This window comes from Pseudopodoces humilis, chromosome 1, assembly GCF_049639895.1.
Source record: "Pseudopodoces humilis isolate 2021_Gansu_Grassland_sample_001 chromosome 1, ASM4963989v1, whole genome shotgun sequence".
Taxonomy (NCBI): Eukaryota; Metazoa; Chordata; class Aves; order Passeriformes; family Paridae; genus Pseudopodoces; species Pseudopodoces humilis.
In genome coordinates, this window is record NC_142200.1 from 123,660,903 (window position 1) to 123,688,878 (window position 27,976).

Consider the following 27,976-nt stretch of genomic DNA (forward strand, 5'->3'; position numbering starts at 1 on the left):
CTCAAGTCAGAGAATTGCAGAGGACTGTGTAGCCATGTCATCTAAAAAACACATTTGTTTGCCAGAGCTGGTCTGGCAAAAGTACCATTGTCCTGGTACAGATCTTTAAGCTGGAAGTTTAGCAGTGTTTCCACGGAGACAGAACAACCCCATTGATTTAAAAGGAACTGCTACTGATATGCAAAAAAGAAGAGCTAATTACAGGGAGGTCAAGGCTGCATACTCTATTTTAATTAAGTGAACTCTGAATATTATTTTAAAAATGTGAGTCAAATTGTCCTTTAAAATAAGCAAAAAATAAGAAATCTTATTTTCCTCTATCTTAAGCACTATTTTAAAAAGTGCTCAGTGACAGCAGCAAAATTCAGCTGGCAGATTGTGACACTGGAACGGAAATGTCCATACATGGGTGTCTGCACACCCCGTGTAGCTGATCATCCATTTGGTGCAGCCGAGACAGATCCAGCCCTGACAGCTCAGTTCCACCTGGACACTCCAACTGGGGCTGCTGAGCATCTCTAGGTTCTATAAAGTGCATTGATTGTATTTTCACTGCCAGTAATGGACAGCCAGTCATCTTAAACTGTGAGCTAATACTTGAAGAACCCTTAGGGTTTATGTTATAAGCTTGTTGTGGGTTTCTAAACCTGCTTTTTATGATACTGTGGGGCATGAGCAAACCTGCTTTCCAGCTTCAGTGCCAGATCCAGAAATTACTATAGATATTCAAGAATTTGAGATAAATTAGTATTAGAAAGAAGGAGATTTTTTTTTCACTAATTTCTGGTGTAGTGGGCTGATGATGCATTTAAACTTTTAAATGATCTTTAAAGACCATGTCTATCTGGAGAAGCATTTCTTTTTAAATTCATTAGGTTTTTTGTTCTGCTTTTGTTACTGGTTTAAAAAAAGGGGTCTTTTTGCAATAATTCTATATGTCTATAAATTATTATGACAGAATAACATTAATACTATTGTGTGTTCATGAGCTTTCCCTTAATTTGGTGTGCAGTGGTGATGTTCTGTATTTTATTTAATTTTTTTTGGGATGAACAATACACTTTAAAAAGAGAAAAACATCTGCTCAGACTTTTAGGAGTAAACAGGTATGTTTTGAACAGGAGGTACTTCTTGAACAGTGTACAATTATCTTAATGCCTCTAAGTAATGTAACTTCACAGACTACAGCAGTTTAATTGGATAAATTTGAATGTATCCATATATATTATGTATATTTTAATACATAAAAAGCACAATATTTATTCTCAATCTCCAATGAAAATATACAGAAATTGAATGAAATCCATAAAAGATATTAAAAGAATCCTTCAGTAAGTATCTCCCTGTTTTAAAACAGGTTAAAAATAATAAAAACCTATAATGACTGGTATTGAGAAGAATGTTAACTACTAGCAATGCAGGAAGTTTCTTTAAGATCAGGCTGTACGTACAATTAAGTAGGAGAACTTTGTATCTCACAGGTGTTTGCCTGTTTCTGCTCATACCATGTGTAGCACTTCTGATGTATGAATCATTTGGCATAACAGACAATTTATATATAGACAAGCACATTTAAAATCAATGTCTGAAATTACTTTTTGATTAAGGTGGACGTTGTTTCCCATAGCTACAAACTATTTTTTATTTTTAATTAATAAAAAATAAAGCTGGACTTGAATTTGTTTTTCAAGACTGAGGACTGATTTTTGCAAGATAAAAATTATTTTGACACAGCTATCATGGGATAGCAAGGTAGCAGTGAAGATGGTTATGGAATGTCCTGTGATGTAATCATCTAATATACAATATTATAGTACTTCATGTTCACTTCCCCAAAGCAATATTATTGCTTGAATTCTGAGCAGCCTTACAGTAAGTCCATTACAAATCTTTCATTAGAAATTTCTAGTTAAACCTCTGCATTGTGCTTAACATTCTTCTGTGTTGCTTACAACTAAAATCCTAGTTTTTAGGACAACACCTAGGACAACAAAAGAGAGCATCCTTAACAAGATTCAAGGAAGAAGGGGTCTGTTACTCTATTTAAGTATGCTTCACTTCATCCTTGGTTTTGAGCGATGATTGGCTTAATGCAAAAAATCTACTTATTACTTTTGAGCTATACTGAAACAGATATGGTTTCTAATTATAAAAATTAGGGCAAAATATAAATATTTAAGGCAGCTTGCTACAAAACAAAATTCAAAAAACCCAAACAAACTGTAAATAAACAAAAAATCTTACATTGTTTTTGACCAGTTTGTTCAATTAACTCTTCGCAATTATCCTGTGGAAGGAAATTTCACTATAATCTAATGGAGATTTAGTTAATAGGTATAGATGGAAAGCCAATTAAGTATTTTAAAAACTGATTAATAATTGAGTCTTTAATGCTCACCATTTTCAGTGTTTCTGCATTTATAAAGAGAAAGCCAGAAAAATCTTAGAGACCAGCCTCTCTGGCTTCTGTGGAGGTATACACATTCAAAAGACTGATTTTTAGTTTTTTAACTGCTATTTCCAAAATATCTCTCAGTTGTCTCACTAAAATATCATGGGGACAGCCTACAGGGAATTTTACTGCATCTATACCAGGTGCTATACAAAAAGAAGCAGTTCTACCTGATTCACATCTAGACAAGAGAAATGAGTGGAAAAGTAGACCTCAAGTAAAAAGAAAGGAATCTTGGAGGTATCCTGCTAGTCAGCATCAGACCTATCAAAGGAGAAAGTGTCTCTTGATTCTTACTGTAATATTGTGAGTTTTAGGTAAAAAAATCTTTGTGATTCTTAATAAAAACTAATAACTAGTTTAGTTAAAGAAGCACACTGAAAGATTCAATTTGTTTTGCAACATATCTATTTTTCATTTTCATGCAGCAGCTGATTTGTTCCATGGGATCTGAGTATCTACATTCCTTTGATCAACTTGGAGTATCTGGGAAAAGAAACAAATATTCCATGGCTGTGCAGTATGAATCAGTGTCCATTGTGCTTTTCCAAGGATATTTTTTTTCAACAGAAATCATTTGGTTATCTGCTGTGCAGACCAACTATTTCCACATACTAGCTCCGTAAAGTAAAAAAAATCAACAACCAACCAACCAAAAACGCCTCTTTTATTGCACAGCACCAAATTTGCAAGTGGAGAGAGATCTATAAAATATGCTATAAATTCAGGGTAGTCTTTGCCCAGATATAATCTCTTTTACAAAGTGCAAATTTCAGAAAGGGATGGCTATTACATGTACAAAAATCTCAACATTTAAGTAAGACTATTCTTTAAACTTCTTTTCTTATGCTTTTCTCTTAGCTGGGTTGGTAGAATACAATTTCCCTTAGCTATCTGATCTATCTATTGCAAGGGAAAGCTGCTGCTGTTTCTGTTACTATGTTTTCTTTGCTTTTGAAAATACATCAATTAAAGGAAGCCTCAATATAAAACTAAGCATTGAAATATTTTTTTCTGCATTAAAAGTATTAAGCACATCTACTTCTTTTCTGCAACATGTTCAGTCCCACTCTTGCTTATATAGTATATTGCCAAGGCCATAGCTTTGGTTTTGATGCTATGGTTCCAGTCCAAATATCAATTGAAGTGATTGAGACTCTACTTTTTATACAGTAGGTACTGGATTATGCTTCAGTAGCCCAGTGGGGAATTAGAAAAGCAATTACTTTTATTAAGAAGCTTAATTCAATGAACCTTTTCAACGAACTTAATCTCAATTGACAATTCATGCCATTAAAAAGTAATGCAGTACTACAGCATCAGCAAACCAAGGTGTTGCTTCTTTGCAAGGGATTTTACAATGATTGCTAATGATTTGGTTCTTTTTTGTGAATTATGTAATTTTCTTGAATTTTTGATCTATTTAATCAGTTCAGCTGGGAAAATTGGGAAGTTTCTAACTGTAGCATCACTTACTGTTTCCTAGGACTGACAATTATTCTGAATGCCTTTTAGTAAGAAGGTGTTTTTCAAATACATTTTTCATAGGAATTAATATTAAACACTTCTTTTTCAGGTGCATCATTTTTATGCAGATGTAGCGTCTATGATTTTGACAAGTTACTATAGTTTACTTTTCAGAACTGTTTATCTCAGGATCACTAAAATCTTGCTGTCTGCTTCCTGAAAACTGTGTATCATCACTTTTTTAGTTGTTTTGCTGCATTTAATGCCAAATATTACAAAAATAGCATAACTTCTTTATGGGCTTTACAGATATTTAAAGCAAATATCTAAGCCATTGTTATATTTTTTTCTAGTTGAGATGTGATTGGTAGGAAAAAGGATTACAGACTGAGAGCATGAGAGCATTATAATGTGGGGAATTTCTCTTTGTTCCTATCTTCCATATATATATATATATATATATGTGTGTGTGTGTGTGTATTTTACTTTATTTATAGCTCATTAAACAAACTTTCTATTTTTCTTTTGTTTCCAGAACATTTTTCTCTTTTCTCTTTCTTTGTCATTATTTAATTTCCTAAAATTATTGAAAGTAAGCATGAGTTAACATCTGGAAATGTCCAAGGTCAGGCTGGATGGGGCTTTGAGCAACTTGACCTGGTGGAAGATGTCCCTGCCCATGGCAAGGGGTTGGAAACAGTTGATCTTAAAGGTCCCTTCCAACCCAAGTCATTCTCTTATCTATATTTTTACCTGTATGCATCCATCAGTTTTCCTCTGACCTCTTTATTTAAGGTTGTCTTTCTACTCTTTGCATATAGTTCATTGGTTTAATTGTTTTTTTTCCTTAAAGCAAGAATAAAGTACACTTATATAATAGTAACTAACAAAGATCTCTTAATTTTCTCATCTCATCTCATCTGTACCCTCTAATGGTGGAAAAAGAAAATCCCACTACCATTTTTATGCATATTCACTAATATGGACTAATTCCTCCCAGTGTATCCTGAATGGTGTAATTTAATAACTTCTAATTGACTACAGTTATGATATCTAATTAAAAAATTAAAAATAATATGATGTGAAAGATTTAAACCTGTGATTGAGGTATTTTCATTTGCTGTGGTTTTCAGTCTAGTCAAAGCTCAACATTTTGTCCTAAATGCAGAGCACATTTTCCTTAGAAAGGAGAGAAGCAGCTCTTGTGTACTTTAGCTTCTGATAAAATTTGCAAATTTGGCCATTCTGGGAATAGACTGATCCCTCACACTGAGGAAGTAGCTCTGTTATTTAAGAAGTAGCTTTGAGCAATTAGTGGCTGTATCCGCATACTAAAATTGTTTTTCTGAAAAAATTTCTATTTAAAGTGGAAATGTGTCATTGCATGGCCAACTTTGCCACAAGTCCTTAGTGGTATCTTGAAAAACCTGCAAAGATCTGAGTCTCTGGAAGGGGCTGTACTGTAACTGTGCAGCATCATACTGGATCCTTACAGGGACGGTGTTTGTACAGCATAAGTCTCACAAATTCTTCTCTCCTGTCTCTTTTCAAGTGCTCCATGCCAAGTATTACCTCTCTTAGTGCTTTCAGCCTCAAAAACACCTTGCACTGGCTCTTTGTAAATTGCAATCCTTATTCTTTTGTGGAAGTGGCTGAAATTGTCCCTGCTTCCCACTGTGTGCGAGTCAGCTGACAGACCAAACAGAATAGGTAACTGCTTTACTTATGCTGAAAACTTTTTCCCAGACAAGTTGCTAAACTGTCTTACTAAACTGTCTTAACTGCTTAGCCACTGGCTTTCATAAAGTTTACAAGATTTATCATTCCAGAGATTTCTGCCTCTCCTAGGAAAATAGTACGAAGAAGCATGGATGCATTTGTAACAGCATCAGCTATTTTAAGCATTTCTACAAAATCAAATGGGCATTAGTTAAAATGCTGTTATGCCATAGAATTATAGAAAGGTAAGGGGTTAGAGGAGACCTTAAAGACTTTCTAATTCCAAGCCCCTCTGCTTTAAGCAGGGACACCTCTCACAAAGCCAGATTGCTCAAAGCACCATCCAACCTGGCCTTGAACACGGCCAGGATTGGGACATCCATAAGCTCTCTGGGAAACCTGTTCCAGTGCCTTATCACCCTCACATTAACAAATATCTTCCTAATATCTAATCTAAATTTCCCCTCTTTCAGTTTTTACCCCTTACTCCTTGTCCCATCACTGCAGTTCCTGACTAGAAGTTCTTCTGTGTCTTCCCTCTAGGCACCATTAGGATTCTGGAAAGTTTGATATGAAGTCTCTGTGCAATCTTCTCCATGCTGAACAGTCCTAACTTTCTCAGCCAGAAATATGTCTTAGTTTTCTAGCAGTAAAATCAGTTTTGCATTAAATATTCTGTCATCTTTGTTAAAAGCTGAAAGTTGTTTTTAAAAGCAGAGTACCATTTGGATAAGACCTGAATGTACAGTCATCTCTAAAAATAAATTGAGTTGTAGCTTTATAATGACCATCACAGAATTAAAAACCAAACCAAAACCAACAAAGCAAATACAATAAAACAGGAGACTGTTGAACTTTGACAGTTGCAAGCTGTGTGTCTATTTTGTGAAGGTGGTGAGGAACTGAAGAAGTCCCTATGCATGTCTTACTCCAGAACGCCATCCCTCATAGCAATTCTGATGGTTGCAGCACTATTTGGAATTGCTGAACAAGATTATATCTCTCTTTCCCCTCCACCAGTCCTACTTCCCTCGGTATCCATGTCAGGTGAAGCCTCCTAGAGAAGAATCAGGGATCAATCAATAAAGAGTAGAAGGGGTGCATAATGTCTGAAATTCCAACTCACAAGTGCTAAAACACTGCACCAAGAATAACTGTATGCAGGTGGATGACTATTCATGCCTATGCAAATGCACAATATCAAGGAGATAGTTTCCAGATAATAAGCCTGAATATATTATGATAGAAATTAGCAACATTTTCAGGATCAGGATTGGATTTTGTTCTGAAAGGGGCTGTGCATGTTTATTCATATTAGCAGACAGACAGAAGTAATTCCATTCAAGACAGTTTTGAAAATAAGAGCTAATCAAAGTGTTTGTTATACATTGAAACAGACTCAGCACAGTGAAGCGATTAAAACTAAAATATTATAAAAACTGTTAAAGCAATTAAAGAAAACAGAAGCAGCATTAAATTAGTTGGTATACCCAGAATCTGAGTGAAAAAAAAATTAGCCTAAAAAGTTAAACTAAGGAAGTAGCAAATGCATGCTTTGTATTTGTTGTTTGGTTTCCTGATTTTGGTTTTATTTAGCTTTTAGAAGCAAATATTTCCTATGTCACACAGCTATTAGGTTGTAGTTCATATAAGCCAGGTGAATATACATGGTTCCATGGATTCATTTTGTGTTAGATATCAAACCAAATTTGCTACTCTATTGTGCTGGCAGTGTATAAGAATGCACATCAGAGAAACTCCTTGCTACAGATAATTTCAGTCTAAAGAAGTAAAACACATATAAGTAGTTAAAAGGCTTCCTGTAAAATAGTATTAGGTTATCTAGGCAAACACTTAAAACTAAGTTCCAAGTATGTGGTTCTTGCATCTTGCACTTTAATGCTAAATTCAGTGTGTCTCTTGTTCTTTAAAACTTGGAAACTTGGTGTTGCACAAATTCAAATATCCAGAATGGCTCTAGTCTTCATGATTGAGACATCATGGTGGTTTATGGAAAAGTTGAGCTAGAGTCAAAAGCAAATTTAAAGATAGTAATTTAAACAATTTTTTGTAATAGGCATTTCAAGGCATCTCCAACAGGTATTCATATCATCTTAAAAGTGTCACCATTTCTGTTTTAAAATTTGTCAGGAGAATGAGAAAGTGACAACATCAAAATTAGAAGTTGTTTCAAACATTTTCTGAAGGAGTTCAAAGTCCTCTCCTCCACCGTGCCAGAATTTTAACATTCAATCTGGTCTTGGTGGAATTCGTTACTTCTTTTGATTTAAAGAAATTTTATTGTATCAAAATTCAGTTCAAAACATGGTTTTATAGACCCTCTAGGTGGGAAAACATCTTAGAATCCAGAAGAAGCAGAAGGTGGAATAAAGTTCTTGGCCCTCAGTAGGAGTATCTGTACAGTCCCATTCCTGTGTTTTGTCCAATTAATCTTTTCTGTATTAGTTGGCATTCACAGGTAGTGAGGATGATAAATTATCTTTCTGTGAAGGAATATTTGCAGATCTGTGAGCCTTCAGGAAGAGAAGTCTGAACTAGGCCACTCAGGTCATGTACTTAACCACTGGGCAACCTTGGGCAATCTGCTCTTGGTGATGCTGATTGAGCCAGGAGGGTTGGAATAGATGACCTCCAGAGCTCCCTTCCAACCCCAACCACTCTGAAGTTCTTCTACGTTTTTGGAACATTACCTCTTTGACTTTTGGCTTTGTTTCTGAGTGAAAAATCAATTTTCCTGTGGTTTGTACAGAACTTGACTGAGTATTTACAGTGGGAATGATTGAAATCTGTATTATATTTAGTCTCCTGAAGGGGATATGAAAGAAAATGGCCCACTGGTGGCCTAGGCATTGATCTGTTAAGTATCAACAAAAATAAGAAATTTTGGACATCTTTGAAAGTAGAACTTTAGTTACATGTTTGTTTTTTTTTTTCTTTCTGAACAAAATCTAAATACTTGAGGTTTGTTGTGTTATAGGAAGGTTTAAAAACTTGTAGTTTTGAATAACAGTGCTGATTTTACATGCATAGATCTTGGACATCAACTTCAAATAATGGACCAACAGCAGAACCAAATTATCTAAGCTCACCACTGATTGCTTTATTCATAGGATCCTGCTACTCTCAAAAACCAGTTCCCTTGTTTTTGTCCTATTTATGTGGTGTAAATCCAGAATAAACTATGTTTATATCTGTGACAGTACAATTAGAAGAGAACTTAGCTTTTAACTTCTTATAAAACAAAATACAAAGGCAAAATCGCATTGATACATTTCTAAAATATTCCCCGGAAGCTGTATGTGAATCTGTTCTTAGGAAAGTGAGTGGAATGAGTTTTTTGTTATATACATGTTCAAAACACTAAAAGGCACGAGCATCTTAAGAATAGTAGAAAGTATTAAGAATAGAAATTTTATTAACTTTTAACAAAAAAAATACATAAAACCGAGTTACTTGAAGTATCTGCAGTGTAACACTGATTTGTGTATCACCTTTAAACGCTTTATAATATAGCAGTGAGCAAAGACGGCAGCATCAATTACATATAAGTAAAATGTATGCTTCTTTAGGGATCTACTTTATTTTAGATATAACAAAATATCCTTTATTACATTGCTATAAAATGTTTTTGAACTGATTTAAATAGATCCCTGACATTTCAGCAAAACAAAACTCAGATGAAGAAAAAGGACAGTCCTAAATTCCACCAAAAACTATATAAGAATCTGAGATTTAAGGGCTATATATAGAGCAGGTGCTAACTAGCCCTACTTGCCACTGTTTTCTCTTCTGTTCCTGATTGCCTTGAATCCACTAGAAGTTTCTTTTTGAAGACTGCAGGTGGCTTCCTTGTTACTAACTTGAAGAAAAAGTATTCTTAATTTTTTTTCATTGTTCAGCCCACCTTTTCTGCTTTCCTTATTTAAATTTCACTGATACAAGCCATTTTTTTGGAGATGTTCTTCCAAATTCATTCCATCAGCCCTCTGGAAAACCTTTCTTTTAAAGTAATTAAATGTAATTAGTTCTCTCTTCTTACTATTTTTTCTCAATGTCCTTTAAGAGATAATTTTTTTAACTGTTTCAAATTTATTTCAGCTTTTAGGTTCTGTTCATTTTCAGCCATAATAATACACATACCTCTTGAATACGTAGAATAATAGTACCGAAACCCTAAGTCTTGGTGCTGATTGTGTTGTTAATTATTCTCACCAGTCAGGTACACTCCTGATAATATAGTTTGATATACAACTCTAGCTTACTAACCCAATATATCTCCTGTCTGTTGTTTTTCCAAAAAATTTTTCTTTTGAACACACTTAATGAAAATGCAAATGAAGTAGGGTTAATTAGCTAGGTCTAACTAGTTAGAAATGCAAGTTTTGACTTCTTTTAGTTCACTTGATGGTTTTATGACAAGTTATGCTCAAACATTATGAATGACAGGCATATGTGTACTTTTTAATTTCAACCCTACTTTAAAATAATTTCTTATAATTCTTTCTCTGATGCTGAATTTTTGTAGGGTGCTTTATCAAGCTAAGGAAAATTGTAATACCATTAGTTTGCTATATGTTCCTTTTCCTTTCTGCTCTTTCCTTATGCTGCATCAACCAGGGGAATGTAGCCATTTTCTTTTATGGTTTACACGAAATGCTTTCCATTTTCATGGAAATTTCTAGATTAAATTAAACCCATTTTTCTCTTCATTATTGTTTCATTAGTCCTTTAGTCAGCTATGTCTGTAATAATACTTGTTTAATTATAATCCACATAAGTTCTATGCTGCCTCTCTGGCAGACATACATTCTGTTCTACGATACTTCTGTCATTTCATGAATCTAGAAGAGTAGCTGTGCTAACTTCTGTTTTTCTTATCAGAAAGAATGCAGGGAAATTATTCTTATAAATTTCTTCTGCAAATTTATTTTTTTAAGACATGACATCCCACTGTAGGCCTTTCATAAATCTACCTGTACAAAGCACATATGCATGCATGATATTTGATTTAACCAACATGAGCAAAGCAAAATTTAGAAGAAATTTGGAAGGCAGAAGAAGAAAGACACTACATTCAGGAGTCCCTCAATATCTTTAATTTTGTATTTTAGTGACAGGAATGATCTCTGCACTAGATGATAACCATGAATGAACTAAAATAGTCTAAATTGAATAATTTTGTCCATCAGTTCTTTTAATACTTACAGAGAATATATTATGCTTCAATTGTTCTTGAACTAAGTTTAAACTATAACAGAAAGCCTTCCTGTAACAATTACATTGGTCATTGCATAGTAAATAGGGATTCTGCAATATGTGTTAAAATTCAACAAATGCTTAAGGACATGTTCTATCTTTTCACACAGTTAAGACAGTTCAGTAAACATACATATGGTAATTAATCTTAAAACCATAATTTAAAATTAAATGCATATTTGAGATATATAAATAAATATATATCTTCTTTTTTTTTTCATGTCTGCTAGCCATATGCTTCTTTTTTTATATCCTGCATATATATAGAATGAAATGTAGTGGAAAAAATACGCATATTACTCTTACAATGTTACATCCAGAAACAGACAGTAAGCACATTTTGCCCCTTACCTCTTGCCCCAGTTAGGTACTATAATATTTGTATAGAGCTTAGTAGTTTTTATATTTTAGAGTTTCAGAATGAGTGAGCTGTTAGACATCTACTTCTTAAGTAATCTTTAACTAAATAATATCTTTTCAGACTGAGCAAACACCTCTCATTTAGTATGGCTAAGGGCTCATTCCTGCATCCTGTTGAAATAAGTGGTATCTTTCATGCAGATTTTAGGAGCTTGTCAACCCATTTCCCTGCCATATCTCTGAAAATCCTCTCACTGACCTAAGGTTGCCCAATGTCCCTCTTGGAAACAGGAACAATGGGGTGGGGGGAACCCTGCGTATGTATAGAGAAGATAAAGACGAGAATAAGTTATAAGGAAGAAAAGCTTTAAATTCACTGAAAGATACTCTACTGCCTTTGTCTTTATGTCTTTTGTATTTGTCATTTCTTCCTTTAAAGCACTACAGGTAATATTATGAAACCAGAACAAAGACCATTAGTAATATGAGCATTGCTACACCTATATGACAATCTGTATAACCACTGGATCATCTAGGATTGTCCAGCCTGGAAAGGAAGGATCTGGGGACACCTAACCAGTAGCCCATGGAGTTAAATGCATGAGAAGTCTAACAGGAAGGAAGTGATTTGCTCTTCACAGTTATGCATGGTGGGAAAACAGGGTTATGGGCATAAGTGGAAATGAGACGGTCAGACTTGATATATGGAAAAATGACTTCACCATGAGGATGCTCCAGCACTAGTCAGGTTGTCCACTGAAGTTATGCTGTCTCCATCTTTTGAATAAAACCCCTTAGTCTGATCTCAGATTTGACCCAAACTAGAGATGTCCTGAGAGTCTTTTTGGCCAGAATTATCCTATGATCCTATGATGTGTGATCTATAAAATACTGGTTGGAGTGGGCTAACAACACCCCTTGTTATTGCCCAGGATGGCACTGACTTTCTTTTCTGCCAGGACTCAATGCTGTCACTGTCTGACAGAACTCCCAGGGCTTTTTCAACAGAGTTGGTCCCATCACCAAGGGTTTTTATTTCCCTAGTGCAGGGCTTTGCATTTCCTAAGGTTCCTGCCAGACCTTTCCTCCGGCATGTCCAGGTCCCTCTGGATGGCAGTCCTACACTTGGCAGGGGTTAATTAGTCCTCTCACCTGCAGACTTTAAGAACAAGTACTCCTGTGTGTCCTTCACACCACTGATAAAGATGTTAAGGACATATCCTCTATCCTTAAAGATGTAAAGATGTATTCCTGGGAAATGACCCTTACTGGCATTTAGATAGAATACAGCCCATTAATCACTACCCTCTTAGCCCAACCAGTTGCACAGGTATCTAGTTTCCACCAATCCAGTCTGATATGTCCAACTTGGACAGGAAAATGTTGTGGGAATAAGCATAGAAAATCTTGCAAAAGCCAAGATAAGTACCATCCACTGGTATTTCCATTTTTCACTCATCCATATATTGTTTGCTCATCACAGAGAACAGTCAAATAGATCAGGCTAGATTTATCCTTAGTAAATTCATGTAGGTTGTTCCCACACATCCTGCTGCCCTTCATATTACTCAGAATGTATTCCAAGAGGAGTCAGCCTATGATTCTCCAAAGACAGAAGCAAGACTGACTGATCTGTAGCACTTGGATCAAACAAATAATCTTGTGTGCTGGTGTTAATTCCACGGGTCTGAATTTAGATGCTTTCAGTCTTAAATCTTAATTGCATTAATGAAAGAATAGCTAAAGATTCTGTTAGAGAATCTGGTATACTGGATAGCAAGCCCAGAAAAATAGTACAGGAGATTTATGTAATTTCCTCTAGTTTGTCAACAGTCCTTGATTTTCTCCAGTACCAATGTATGCTCTGTGGCATATTTTCTTTTAGTAACCCTGAATTTTACACACACACACACACACACACACACACACACAAAAGCACGCACACATATATGTATTGAATATCAGTAATGTGAATGATAGTAGACCTACAAATGCCTCTGGGTATTTTGGGTATTTCACAAGAATAAATAAGTATATAGGTCAAGTGGACAATACATACTATTCTATGTATTGTACATTGTTACACTACAATAATTAATGTAAAGTGGTATCAGCTTGTGTCCCTATTACTGATTGCTTGTGAATTTGCTGTTTCTGGGAGGGAGCAGTGTAGTTTACTTCATATTGACTTTTTTTGATGAAAACACACAAAGTATAGAATTACTGTGAAAAAAGTTTGGGTTTTTTTTCACTTAATTCCATTTTCTCCACAAACCCCTTCATATAGTGTAAAAATGTTCTAAAGTAGATTAATCAAATTTTGAGGAGATTATTTTTTTCTTTTACAAATTTGGTGGGCTACATTTGTTTCTTAAAACCATTCTGAGAAATATTTTCTTTATATATAGCTTGCTGTTACCTCAGCTGATTTCATATGGAGTCGGGCTACTTTTCAATACTTTGTACATGTGAGATTGTACAGTAATACCACTACTGAAATCAGATTTGTAAGACTGAACCCTGTTTCTTCAAAACTACTAATATACTATAACTGCAGATGACTGGTGTTGTTGCAATATATTAAAAGCAAATAAAACACATTGGAAACTGAGAATTATTTTCTGTTAGGATTCTTGAGTTAGGTGCTTTATTCTTTCATAAATCATATAAAAATGTAAGGCTCCAAGTTCATTATAGTTTTATTAAATGAGCAACCTAAAGTCATGCTTAGCAACAAAATTCATTTAAATATCCAAACACAGATCTAAGTATATAGTATAATAAATTTAATATTTAAAATTCTGGCTGTGGCTTCTAGACATCTGTTATTTTCTTTGCTGTGAAGGAGCGAGCTGTTAACAGACAAACATATTTTATATATTTTTTCTTTGCATATTTTAATCTGCTTATGGTAGAAGATTGATTAAGGAGGGGAGGACAGGAGCACATACAGTTTGGGCAGCATCCTGACTCTGGAACAGGATGATGGAGCTTTGTATTGAAACCAGAACAAAGATGCTTATGTGAAAGTGCTATGCACAAATGCTGCCACTGAGCTCTGTGCTGAGGAAGCTCTTAGCCATAAGCCATAATCCATCTATCCCCATCCTCCACCTATTCTCAAAACAGCACATAATACAGCAATGTTTCTAAAACTAGGCATGTGGATAGCAATCTCCTAAGTATTTTCCAGTAAAAAAGAAGAATCTTAATGTTAGAATCCTTCAGTTTGACATCTTTTACATTGATCTTTCACAGCTCAGCTGTGCTGAGTTGGCCTTCACCTGTGTGAGGGTTGTTGCTTTCCTAAGCACATGAAATGCTTAATGAAGGGGTTAATTTTTCTTCCTGTGTCGTAAAACCTCCAAATTTTTCTCTGGAGTTTTAAAGCTGCAAGTGTCAATGGAGTTGTCATTCCAAACTATAAATGAACTTGTGGGACCTTTTCCATTTTAATAGCAACTGAAGCTGGACTGTTCTAATACACAGAAGAAGAGAACAGTAAAGGCCTAAGTTAAGTGCATGAATAGAAGTTCTGCACAACATAAAAAAATGTATTTTTAGTTGTGATCATATTTTTTGCAGCAATTTTTATATTATATATGACCACATATAACTGAGAGTGCTTCAAAGCAATTTTTAAGGCGATATGGTGATTCAAAACCAGCCCTCTGCCCCATACCACGAGATGTAACATTTTATTGCTAGGCCTATAAAAATTTTGTGTTGTACTGGAATGATTTATCACAATTGTGAGTAACTACTCAATGTATTTCAGTGTTTTGATCCATATTTAGTAACTTGAGGCTCAAATATACTGGGACTGAATTCCTACCCTGGGAGAAAAAGAATCTCATGAAATCAGTGTCTTAAAGGGAAAGCAATAGATTAGACACAGGGAACTAGACACAAGTACTTAGCACATACTACTGTGAAGCTGGCATTTGGAAGGATATTTATGAAGATGACTACTGGATGTGAATTTAAAGGTTAATATGTATGATGCTATGCCTCTGAAGAACATATTTTTCCAAAGTTACAGAAAAGTTGTTGTTTCTTTTGGTTTTGTGAGAATATGAAAAGAATGGAATGAATTATTTTGAATACAATGCGAGTTCATTTAAGACAATCAAAACTATATCAACATGAAATTTTAGTTATGAATGCCTCTGTATTACTGAGTATATGGCATAAATATGTACTTATTCCATTATATAGCATAAAATTGCATTTCAGTTGTACGCTGGAAGCTCATCTAAATTTTCAAACTCTTTTGTTAAACAAAAAGTTGGAGTGTCAATGAGTTTTGGAAATGTGCTAATTCAAAACACTTAAATATCTTTTATGGTGTTGTGGAGAAGCTAATTTATAGACAGCAGGTAGCATTTATGCTGAGGAAACCACGTTCAGTGCACTAGGTGAATTAAGGGATTCTCCTTTAAGAAACCTCTCTATAAACAAAATCAGGCTGGCATGGTTTTCATAGTTCCTAAAATAAAGAGGATTCCAAGAATTTCTAGCATTTGTGTCTTAGGAAAATGAAACCCTTTAAATGCACATTTTAGAAAGGAAGAATGGACACATGTACAAATGAAACAAAAAAATGCTGGCAAATGTTTTTTATTCTCAAACATCAATGGATTTATTATATAAAATTATTAGCAACATGCTAAATCTCATCTATATTGCTTAAAACACACTTCAAAGCTGAAGTCTTTTAGAGCCATATATCAACAAAGTGAATATAAATGGAAATTAATGTAACCTTAATTAGACATAAAATCAGGTTCCCAGATGAAGTTCTGAGGCTTATCTGACCACTCAAGACTTGGTGAAGATGGAAGTTGGTAGTGCATAGAAATCTCTCATTAAACACACTGAGAACCTGTCAGTGAAAGTTTGATCAGCTACCCAGTTCTGTGTCTTGCTAAATGGTAGGCACTGGCACAAAGACATTAATTTCCATGCCATTGCTACTCCGGTCCCTCGTTTTTTCTTTCTGAGTAGATCTGCAAATTCTTACAGGCCCTAGCTGGGTTGTTGCTGCCCTCGGAGAGGTTCCGGAACAGGTGCTGGAGGAAAGCGGGGGCCCAGAGCAGCGTTCCGCGGAGCGAGGTTCGCGGAGGTCCCTCGGCCGGATGGCTCCTGGGCAGCCGGGCACGGCGGGCTGCTGCTGAAGCGGCTGAGGGGCGCCGAGCCGGGCACTGGCCCGGCCTTTCCGGGGGACAGCGGCCGCCGAGGACCGGACAGTGCCGTGGCAGGGAGGGTGTAGCCTCTCCCAGCTTCTTGAGCCGCGGACTCCGGCGGCGCAGTGCCCGCGCACCTGCGTGGGAGCCGCTCCGCGGCCGCCGCCTTTTCCCGGCGCCCCGCGGCAGCGCCCGGCCGGGCAGGTAGGCGCGGGGCGGGCGGGGCTCGGCCCCTCCGTGCCCCGCGGCTGCGCGGGTGCGCCCGCTGCCACAGCCCCGCTACCTCGCAGCGGGCGGCAGGGAGGGCGGCCGGCAGCCCCGGGCGGTCGTCACCGGCGGGGAGACCCTGTAAACTTTGGGTAAGTGTTGCGCGGGCTTAGCGCCTCTCGGCGCGGGGCAGCGGCTGGAGAAGGGGTAGCGGAGCTTTGCGGAGCTCCGCGCGGCTCTTGCCGCACCGCCGCCCCAGCGCGGTGCGGGCGCGGAGTCGGGGGGAGGCACCCGGGGGATGCGGGCGCTGGACAACAGGTACCGCAGCTGCGCGGGGGCGGGAGGGGCTGCGGAGGGGGTGTCTCCGTGTGCGTGAGCGATAGCGTGTGTGTGTCTCTGTGTGTCTGTGTCGCTGCTCCCCTCCCCCCTGCCGCCCGGCCGGGAAGGGGGTGGGAGATGTGCTGGCGCACCGCCGCTTAAAACCGCGCCGCCCGGAGGCGCCTGCCCGTTCCCGAGAAGAGGGCGGCTGCGGGAGCCGCGCTGTGCCGCGGAGAGCGGCGAGAAGCGGGGCCGAGGGCGGCGGTGACCCCGCGGGGCCGGGCCGGGCGCGCTGGGCTGCGGCAGCCGGCGGCGGGGCGGGGCGGGGGGCTGGCGGCGGTGTCCCCGCCGCCGCTGGCGGTGGCCCGGCTGGATGGCCGGCCCCGCGGCTGCCCAGGGCGCCGGGCTCTCTCGCATCCCGGGGCCGAGCGTTCCCTCCGCCCGCATCGCACTGCAGTAAGTTGGCGAGTCGCTGGGCGGCCGGAGCGCTGGGAGCCGCGGAACCGGGGGGGCCGTGATGCGCGGCGGCGTGTCTGGGCGCAGCGGAGGGGCTAAGCAGAAAGTTGTAGCTAGCCGTGCTGTGTTGAATTGGTCACGACGCGTCGCTTTGATTTCTAGTTACGGCCAATTTGCCTCGTTGACCTGTATCACTTTGCTCAACCCCAGTCAGTGTCCTGATGCTGCCCCTGGTAGCCGGGTTCAAAACGCTGAAGTGCTGAGGCATCCAGTGTAGATGCGAACACAGCGAGGACGCAGGAAACAAAAGATGCAGCTGCAAACTTAGGTTTTACGGGCTGGTCTTCTTAAACTTTACGTGTTGATGTTACAAGCTCATTCTTGTGCTTTGGGTTTGTTTTGTTTTGGGGTTTTTTGTTTGTTTGTTTATGTTTGTTTGTTTTGTGGCCCAGTGTTGTTCTGATTCTTCTTTAAGAACACTTATTTGTCAGAAGTGAATGTAATTACATCTTTAATTCTGAGTGTCCTGTTTTGGAGATGGATTAAAGGTTTTCTCATCAGATTACCATACTGTAGGTATTGTTTTTCCATAGCTAAACAAGCAGACTGTAGGATCTTCAGTTCTTCATTGTTTGACTGTTTATTCTACAAATTTAGGTAGAACTTTATTAATTTTCAAAAGCAGTTTTATCTGGTTAATGTAAGTTTAGAAAAAAAGATGGAAAACTTATAAAACTCTATTGTAAAATAAAAGACGCAGTGCAACAGGATGGGGAAAACTAGTAATTGTGGCAGGAGACATAATCTTTTAAGTTTTTATAAAAGCTACTTGACATTTCCTACTTCCATTTAGTTTAAATGACCTAATGTAGCAAGGTAATAGTTTTCCTTTACACTTGAATGGTATGATGCACATATTTAGAAAGTCATTATGCATCCGGGAAAAAAAAAAAAATCCATACCAAGAACCTAATATGCATTCCCAAATGACTGGACTTGTGCTGTGCTTTATGGATAACATGACAGGAAATAAGTCCCTTGTTTCTCCCCAAAGTGGTAATCCGGTATTGCTCAGAGCCTGAAATGTCTATCTGGTACAGAAGGAAAACAAGCATCAAGAAACATGGGACATCACAAAGCAGCACTTTCCTCCAGGGGCTTCTCTTGTCTCTCGTTCATTTGTCAAGGTAGAAGGACTTTGTTGTTTATCATGGCAGGGAAGGCCTGGAACAATTATTCAACAGTCTGAAATGTTTGTGGAGTGATATGTTTTATGCTGTGGATTTGAAATATTTGGGTCCAATTGTGTTAATCTAATTTAGGGGCCTGCAAACATCAGAAGTTACTGTTCTTAGGCAGGTTTCTGAAAGCCCCCTTTCTTACATTTTTTGAGGAAGAAGTATATATGAATTGTTATGTACTAGCTGAAATCATCTTTTTTAAACACCTGTAGGTGTCTTGAACAGCATTCAGTAGCAATGCATGAATGAACAGATATTTTTTATGAGTTCATGCAGTATGAAAGCAATAAAGTTAATTGTTCAAAAGAGCACTAGATAATAGGTTTTTACTTACAAGGAGGATCTGCACTGTTTCTGGTCTGGTCATTCAGGTGTCTATAGGATGGGTCTAGGTACCTCTTGCCTATGGAAAGAGATCACTGGAACAGAAATAAAGAGAATAAGAGAGTTGTAGGAAAGCTGTTGAAGCAGCATTTTAGTAAAGCAGAGTGTAAATAGCACATTTGGGAGTAAAATAATAGGTTAATACTGGAAAACTTCAGTCAGCTGACTGGATAGCTGGACTGGGCTTCTTTTGTTTTGTGTGTGCATGTCAGCAGCACTGAGTTCTTGTGAATGGCACATATAGAATGAAAGATAATAGCTTGAAGTCATGCTTTAGATTTAATGTAATAAAAACTGACAGCATATAGCATAGATTCATGGAATATCTCAAGTTTTAAGTGATTCATAAAGATCATTGAGTCCAACTCCCTGCTCCTCACAGGACTACCTGAAACTAAACTGTGTGACTAAGAGTATCGTCCAGATTCTCCTTGAGTATAGATAATATATGATGTTTCATTCTCTTTGAATTGTTATGACCTTTATTAGATCATAGGTAAATTAAGCCTTCTGCATACAATTTTAACAAGTCTTTTTAAGGCCTCGATGGAAAGTGGATGATGAAACATTTTAATTTGTATCTGGAATTACGAACGAGTGGTGACAATTAGAGGGGAGTGGGTTACAGAAACAATTGGTCTTGTTTTGTGGTTTGGTGTGCTGGATCAAGAGAATTTCAGCCAGACTTCTACCTGTGGATGGAGAAGGTACTTGTGAAAGACATTTATGTTTATTTTAAAGTTACAATGAAGTTCTCCCAGTCAAATCTGGGAGACTTCAGTACTATGCAGTGCTGTGGAAGAAAAGGATTCTGGCCTCCTGAAAGCTCCCTACAGCTTCTTGCTATCATGTAAAGTTTGCAACCTGCTTCAGGAGTTCCCAGCTGAGCTTTGTTTTACTGTTTAAAGTGAAAAAGATACCAAGAATATGGACTACACCTTCTGGGTGTAATTCCCAATTTTTTTTACACTTGCGTAGATGAGGTTCCAAGTATTATTTGGAAGGAATTACATAGCATTTCACAGCCAGTTTAATCAGTAGAAGCTGGTATAAAGGTTAAAGCAAATCATTTTGTGACAAAAAATTCCACATAAAGGATCTCTTGACCTTCAGTTGTGAGTTCCTTCAGTCAGTTTATTGTTTCCTGTGGCACTTCCAAAATAATTAGTAACAGTAATAGAAGACTTATGGCAATTACTTGTCCATAATTTTAGTTTTTCATAACCATACTTTATTAATAATTTTCTCTTCAGGCACTACTTTTATAGCTAAACCAGCAAATTGACAGTACTGGAAAGCTGAAGAAGTGACATGCTGGGTCTCACCGAGAAGGATTTGATGTTCGTGCTTATTTTTAATGCCTTGCCTAAAAGAGTGAAAAAAAGTTAAAAATTTGGGCTTTGAAACTGATATCTTGATTTTGTCAACCTGACCTAGTTTTCAGTACACTAACAATGCTCTTGCTATGGATAGAAATGATCTGATGCAGGTGAAGTATTTAGGCTAATTTAGGAAATTGAGAAGTAAATATTTATTTATTTAGTTGGAATTGAGATGAGTAACTGTCCCCAAACACCCTGTAAAACAGCTTTATGCAATGTAGAACACATTTTCTTTTTTAATTGTTTCTGAAGAAAATAAAAGACTTCTCTGAATAATGTTTGCAGCAGTTTAGCCCTGAAGGGATATAGTTAGTTTGCCACAAATTTAAAAGCTTAGCAAATGTAAGTATTTGGAGATTGTTTAATTATTTCTTACCCCTGAATACAAGTTTGGAATCTAAGTGTACAATTCTGACACTATTGTTTTGCCCTAAACTATTTTTTAAAAAGTAAATAAAACAAAGACAAACAGAGTTGTAGACATGTTTGTTAGTTCAGTATTGCTATTTAGACTTCCAATTCTGGGGACTAGTTAGCTTTTTATTTTTAGATGTTTGTTTACTATAGAAAATCATGACTAAAATGACCTCTAGATACTTCTTTCTTCTCTGTTAGGGATTTTAGGAATGACTTTTTTTTATGGTGGCAGAAATATTCAGTTAATACAAATTCCATGAATTATTTAATTATCTTTAGGTTGATTTTTCAGCCCTGTTTTGATTACTTGGTTTGAAATCGTTAAGGTATCTCTTTCGTTAAACATTCAATGAGATGTTTAGTGCTCAGTAGTTGTAATAAGAAACTCACTCTCTAGTCCTTGCAGTAGTAACAATCTCAACAGAGGTGTGATGAAAGTTTTCATGGAAATTTATGTTGTGAGCCTTCTGTTGTGGCATGGTGCTTTGCCTTTTGGGTTGCCTTTTGGATATTGCTTATGAAGCATTCTGATGTATTGTTGGTTTAGTCAGGGAATGGGGAAAACTCATATGGTTAATAGAAATGTCTTTCTTTTCTCCTTTGTCTTTTAAAGTATACAGTGTAAAGTAAAAGCAATGAGTCAAATTTATTCTCTTTGGTCTAAATATTTCCCCAGATGGACACTTCTGATTTATACACTGGTTTGAGTTTGGAAATTACCTGAAATCAATGCTGAATGCTCTTGAAGTATGTGTGGCTTTTCCAAGACAAATTTGTATGTTTGTGGTCTTGGAGAGCTAATTTTAGGTGAAATAGAGGAATTGCAAATAGTAAGGCAGCTGTATCAGCCTAGGAGAAAACCTCAGGTGGTGTGAAATCAGCAAAATTTGCTGTCTTGTCTTCTGAAAGGCAAAGTAGTGTTTTCTTCTAAATCTAGATTATAGAGATTATGGCCTAGACATAGACTATGAACCACTGTGTCCCGAGACTCAAGGGTTTGCTGCTGGTTTTGCCTCTTTAATTGTGTGTGAATTTTCTCCTGTTTCCTGCATGAATTTGTGAATTAATCAAGTGAATGGGAAGCAATATTATGCCAGAAATATGTTTTAAGAACAGGAAGAAGGAAAAAAGAGAATGAAGAAAAAAAAAAAGAGATAACATTTATAGCCAAAAAATTGATACTGAAGTAGATGAAAAGTGAAAGATATGATTACAAGCAGGAATGAATTAAGCAAGCAAAAGGAAATATAATGGCTACCTTTTTTCTTCTTTTTCAATTATTTTTTTCTTTTTAATCTTCAATGAAAACCTTTTAATAAATTTAAAAGAATTCTGTGAAAAGGTTTTAGGTTTAGATATGTAAAACTCGATTTAATCTCCTTTCTGTAACCGTAGTGCTGCTTTTGTACACCCCTAGAATATTTTACTCAATGTCTTTACTTTGTCTGTTTCTTTAGATTTTGATAACTTGGTCATAATGTATAAATAAAGTTTTAAAAATGTTGAAAGTATACAATAATCTATTCTGCCTTCTATTCAATATCTAAGTACCATCTGGTTGCCTTCTGTCTCTGCTGTTATTACTAATGGAAAGTCAAAAGCACCTGCTGGGGGAAATTTTAATTTTAAGATGAGCATCCTTTATAGGTCAGTTGAAGCACATTCTGGATGTATCCAGGTCTCTCAAATCATTATAAAGGGTGCCTGGCTGGTGTGACTTGTTCACAGTTTAAAATCTAATTTTAAGACATCCGTCTTTGTGTGAGATAAATTATACCCTTGGATATTTTCTCAGATAGGAAGGTAAGGAAGACTTGAACTCTTAAGTATTGAGTCTTCTCCATGAATTACTGAATATAAACACTAAGTGAAATAGCCTTAAAACAGTAGTTCATTTGAATGGGCCATGTACCAGAAGTTAAATATCAAAGGATCTATTTTTAAACATATCTAAATAAACAAGTAGTCTGGAGCATTTCTATTTTTCTTCATGACCCAAAAACATGACTATGGTATGTTTTTACCAAAAAGTCTGTCTTAATTCGTTATTGATATAAAATATTCCAGCAATGCTTTTTAATGAAAAATAAAATTACAGGCTTTTCTAAAAATTCTGGATTTACTTTGAAACTCTTAATCCTTAGGCATTTAGGTTTACTTTGTTCTGCATGTCATACACATTGAAAAACTACTGCATCTGTGGTGAGGTTTATCTTTATATGCTGTTGTAAATTTAAAATTGTGTAGTACTGTAGGTGCTTCTGCTCAGGAAGTACAGTGGGTCATTTTGTTTGTTTTTTACTTTAAAAGCACTCATGCAGATGTTTGTGTTTAAACAGTCTGACAACTTCCATGTCAAAGAATTCAAACCTTCTAAACATCTCATACAACAGAAATATAAAAATTTACACTGCCCTTTGTTAGACTTAGTGATGTTGATGCAACTTACTTCACAAAAGTAGAATGGCTGGAGGAATCCTGGGAAACCTCCCAGCTTTGAATATTAGATGTTCTTAATAACAGTATAGTACTCTGATAAGAATTTTCTTTTACTTCCTCTTTAAAATTAAAATGCCAAGTAGTTATTTTGTTTTCCTCACATTGTAGAATACCATGTTCAGTTATGAAATGTTTTGCTTTTGTAAATTCAAAACAGTTACTCCTAGAAAAGCTTTATGTTCTGTCTCAGACTGTTTCCTATAAATATTCACCCAGAAATTACAAAACCAGCTTATTTGAGCATTCAATATATTTTTCCACCCTGTATTGCACACCATTGTACACCAGGGTGGTGATTTTTACATATCTCTGTTGGTGTTGAGAAAAAGAGTCATGATGAAGATCCAGTACTTATATCAAATTACCTGTTCTGTGAACAAGTTCTTCAAGACTCTTTGAAAGATTTTTGTGTGTTCTTATTTAGGTGTGATGAGCTGATGAAGTCAGGGTCGGTCTATCTGTCAATGACAGAAGAATTTGTATAATCTTTCAGGTACAGTTTTCTAGCTAACGAGAGCATATCCAGTCGTATTTCAGTGCAGTTTAACAACCAGGTAGCTATAAAGGAACCTAATAAGAATATATGGGCTACAGAAAAGATCTTGTACTTTTAAGAGTGCTCCTTCAGGGTTTAGGCCATATTCCCTCTGACCTCAGTTCAGGGCACATGCCTGATAATTGTGGTCACTCCATGAAGCTTTTTCATTTTGGATCTTACATTAGTGACTCAAAATGCTGTCCATCTAAACGAAGAGATGACCCTTTCAGTATCCTAGTACGATGATATATTGAGACAGTGAGTTCTGCATGATTAGTCCAGGACCCTAACTAAAATGATAAGAACTCCTATGGGGGTGGAGTAATGCTTTCATCATCTAGAAACCTTGAAAGCTTCTGTAATTCATCCATAATTCATCTGCCATCTTAAGGTAAAATTAAATAAAAGCATTATTTTCAAAATACAAAGTAAACTACTGTGGAATGTGGACTTTTAATGACAGCAGTTGTAGAACTGAGACATTCTTGCTTTGTTTATTTGTACTAAAATCAGGTCAAAATCTATGTATCCTGACAAGTTACAACTGCTTAGATTTGTTATTCCGTGAAGCTCCGGTTTGTCTTGCGTTATTTACATTCTTGGCCGGTTTTCACTGGAAAGCATCACCAGCAGAAAAGGTTTTCCAATTCTTGTACGTATTTCTTGTCATGTTCTGCAGTTTTCATTCAGATTCAAATGCTTCATCCCTTCCCCATGTCGAGTTCTTTAATTTATTCGGGAAAAGTTTCATTACTCCTCCCCTTGTCTCGTTTGCTGCTCTTATTCTTTGGAAATGCAAATATGTATTTGACAGAGCAGGTGCCATCTCTTTTAAGCTGAGAGCAAATTATTAACCCATGAAGGAATAAAATGCTATTCCTCTCCAGGGAACATGATCTACATATCCCAATATGAGATCTTGTTTCTGAGCCTTGTGTTTTCATATCAACATGTATGTTGTTAACTATGCTTCACAGTAGCAAATGATTATGAATCACATGTGTAGATCATTATTGCATGTCAATATCAAAATTTTTTTTCATCCAGTTCTATGTTTGAGGGACATGCAGACAGTGTACAGAGGTGCATTGAACCAGTCTGTCTGCTTTCTTTATATAACCTAAATGTCTCAAACACTTGAAACCACTGTCTTCTACAGCCATTTAAATGTTTTAGGGATATGCCAGAAACAGTGTGGTTGTTTAAAGGAAAGTTCATTGTGAAAAGCACAAAGTTCAGAGAGATTTTAAACTGTTAAAAAATACAGCACCTGAAGGCAGAACAGCTGTGGTAATGATTTTCAACCTGTGGGTGTTGAAGAAGAGAAGATAATACTGAGTCTTACCTTGTCTTCAACAATGTTGTCATTGATTCTTCAGATTTAACACTTGCTCCACTGAGTATTTCTTGATTTAAGATAGCCTAATAGAATGGAAGAAGAGGAGGGAAGGAAAGAAATTTCATGACAGCATAACCTTTCTGGCTTAATACTTTAAAAGCCTTATACTATTTAATATCTTAAAATGGTTGTAAATAGCATGATGAAGACCTTACATATGGTCATTAAGTTTATCATGGAGAAGAATCTTGTGTATTGTAGGCGAATTCTTTTGAAGAGTTGATAATGCAGATTACATTCCTCTATATAGTTGGAGTTGGAGTCTGTAAATGACAGGAAGCATAATTAAAAGTAAATGGAATGTATTAATTGGTTATTATCTAGATCTTTTTGAAAACTATATATTTCCAGTAAAATATTTTGTTTGTATGCCCCTTCTTGTGAAAGTATGTGTTGTATATGTAGCAAGTGAACATCCACACTACAGAGTGTGGTAAACATTGTAGCATTTATACTTTTTTCCAGAGACAAATAATTATTATTAATGAGTTTGTCTGGTTTTTGTGTGTTTTGTTTTTTGGTTTTTTTTTTTTTTTTTTGGTGGGGTTGTATTTTTTGGGTGGGTTTTTTTTTTGTTTTTCTGGGGAAGTCAAATCTGCACATTGTACTAAAAATTCAGTGTGGCTTTTTTATGTCCTTACCAAGTCACTATTAGTGGGGCAGGTGAATGGGGTAGTTCTTCATCCTTCTTAAAAGCATAAGGACAGCTTTACTGGATGAGTGTCTGTCTGGACTAGTATGATGTCTCCTAACAGTGATTATGAAGAAAAGAATAGAAGAATAAGCTGAGGATGTCCAGAGTGTTCCTTCAGGTTCTAACACTCTGTATACATTTATATTTTAAAGACGTCTGAGATAGGCCAGTTTAATTTTGAAGATGGAAGAATTCTAGTGTACTCTCACTTTTTATGTTCCATCTTTTTTGTCCTCTTTTTCCAGTTCTACTGTTATCAGATTTGCAAGTCTGAAAAAACCCTTCATTATTCAGAATCCAAATATACCAGGGATCTGTCTATACAAAGAAATAATTTTTTTTTTATTCTGAATTTTTTTTTCTGAATACTTTCTCTTTTGAATGCTGTCAAGCACTGAGCTGATCTTTTCTGATTATAATTCCAATTTTTTGCTACGTTTCTGAGTGGTAGCTCATCAGTGATGAGCTCACTGGTCATCACTTTAAGTGCATTGCTACTTTTTTTTTAATGTACATTACTTTAGATTTATCAATGCTGAGTTATATAAATCTGTTCCAGTGGGAAGTGGAGGACAGCATTAGCAAGCAAGAGAAAGGACAATCAGACTATTAAAGGATTTAGGACCTATATCATACCTAAATTAAGTTTCTACTCTCTAAATCCTTTCCTGTATCTATCCTTAAAAACATTTTGGTGTCTGTGTTAAATATTTCATTGGTATGGATGTAATAACAGCTAGAATAATGACTTACTAATCCATTGGAAAAGGGTTGTTTTTCTTTGTGAATAATATATAGTGAACTTAAAATTTTTTAAAAGATACCCTATGCAACAATATCATGTGTCACACCTATTACATAAATTTAGTAATTTAAAGAATTAAAACCAAAAATATTTTAAAAATATTTTTGAAATGTTTACTTTTTTTGCTTTTCTGTGTTTTCCAATCTTCTAATCTTAACCTAGTACAACATATTCTGCTGCCTAGCACATCAATACTTGGACTTTGTTAATTTAGAATATGGATGTGTTTATAAAAGTATTTGTGTATATATAAATATGTGTATATGTAAGTATATATATAACTTCTGTATAAATTTCTATTGACTACTTGCTGAATATGTTTAGCAAATATTTATTGCAGTTGTGAAAATGATTAAATTTATAGCAGTCAGAATCTGTCTGACAGTTTAGTTACTTACAGGAATTGCACTTTGAAGTGGTAGTTAGAGAAACAGTTCCTACCCAAGTGACTGACCCTGGCTGGGGTCACATTAGATCTGAAGTCCAGTACATGACGAATGTTTTCATTTCAATCATATTCCCAACAGAAGCCAGCTCTGTAACTAGGACTGTCTGTGTATGCATTACTACTAAATATTTGGCCTTATATTGCAATATTTCTGTTATTATTTTTAAAAAAATCAACGTCTCCATGGTCATCCTCTTTTCATATAGCAGTGGGAACATGGAATTGATCACATGGATCATGGTGCCTAGTCATTTATAACCTCAGGAAATATGTCATTAGGTGCCTCGTGCAGATTGGGGTTCACTGAGCCTCGATTTTACACACCTTTACCAGAAGCCACAGAATGTCCCTATGTTATGTTAAAACATAACCTGAGATTTATAATACCAGACTAAGTCATTAAAACAAAAATGTTACAAGAAGAGAGGACTAAATAGACAGATAATTTTAGTTTAGAATAAAATCTAATAGTGTATCTGTCTGCCTTCTGTGCTCATCTGTGAAGATATTTAAGCAAAGCTGTTACTGTCATAATTTTTTAAGGTCTCGTATTCCAAATATTGAAGAAGGTGTAAACAGCATTACATCTCAATTTTGAAGTGTGACTGTTCACACTGGGAGGCTGTTTCCAAGGATTGTACTTCTGTGAATTTGATGAGCACACTTAATTGAAAACAATATATTTCCCATAAATTATCCTGTATGGACTACTCATCATTATTTATAA

General features: G+C 36.5%; 1 protein-coding gene across 9 annotated transcripts in view; it reads left to right on the forward strand.

The window, feature by feature from the left end:
- DGKB (diacylglycerol kinase beta) overlaps positions 1–27,976 on the forward strand; it is a 407,361-nt gene that overhangs the window by 58,634 nt on the left and 320,751 nt on the right. Inside the window, exon 1 of one of the 9 annotated variants that reach the window (XM_088052631.1) lies at positions 16,713–16,820. The exons of 7 other annotated variants lie outside the window; for them this stretch is intronic. The gene's annotated coding sequence lies outside the window, so the exon portion shown is untranslated. Of the gene's footprint in view, positions 1–16,712; positions 16,821–17,315; positions 17,443–27,976 lie in introns of those variants that run through there. One more of the 9 variants, XM_088052628.1, reaches the window with a different exon arrangement.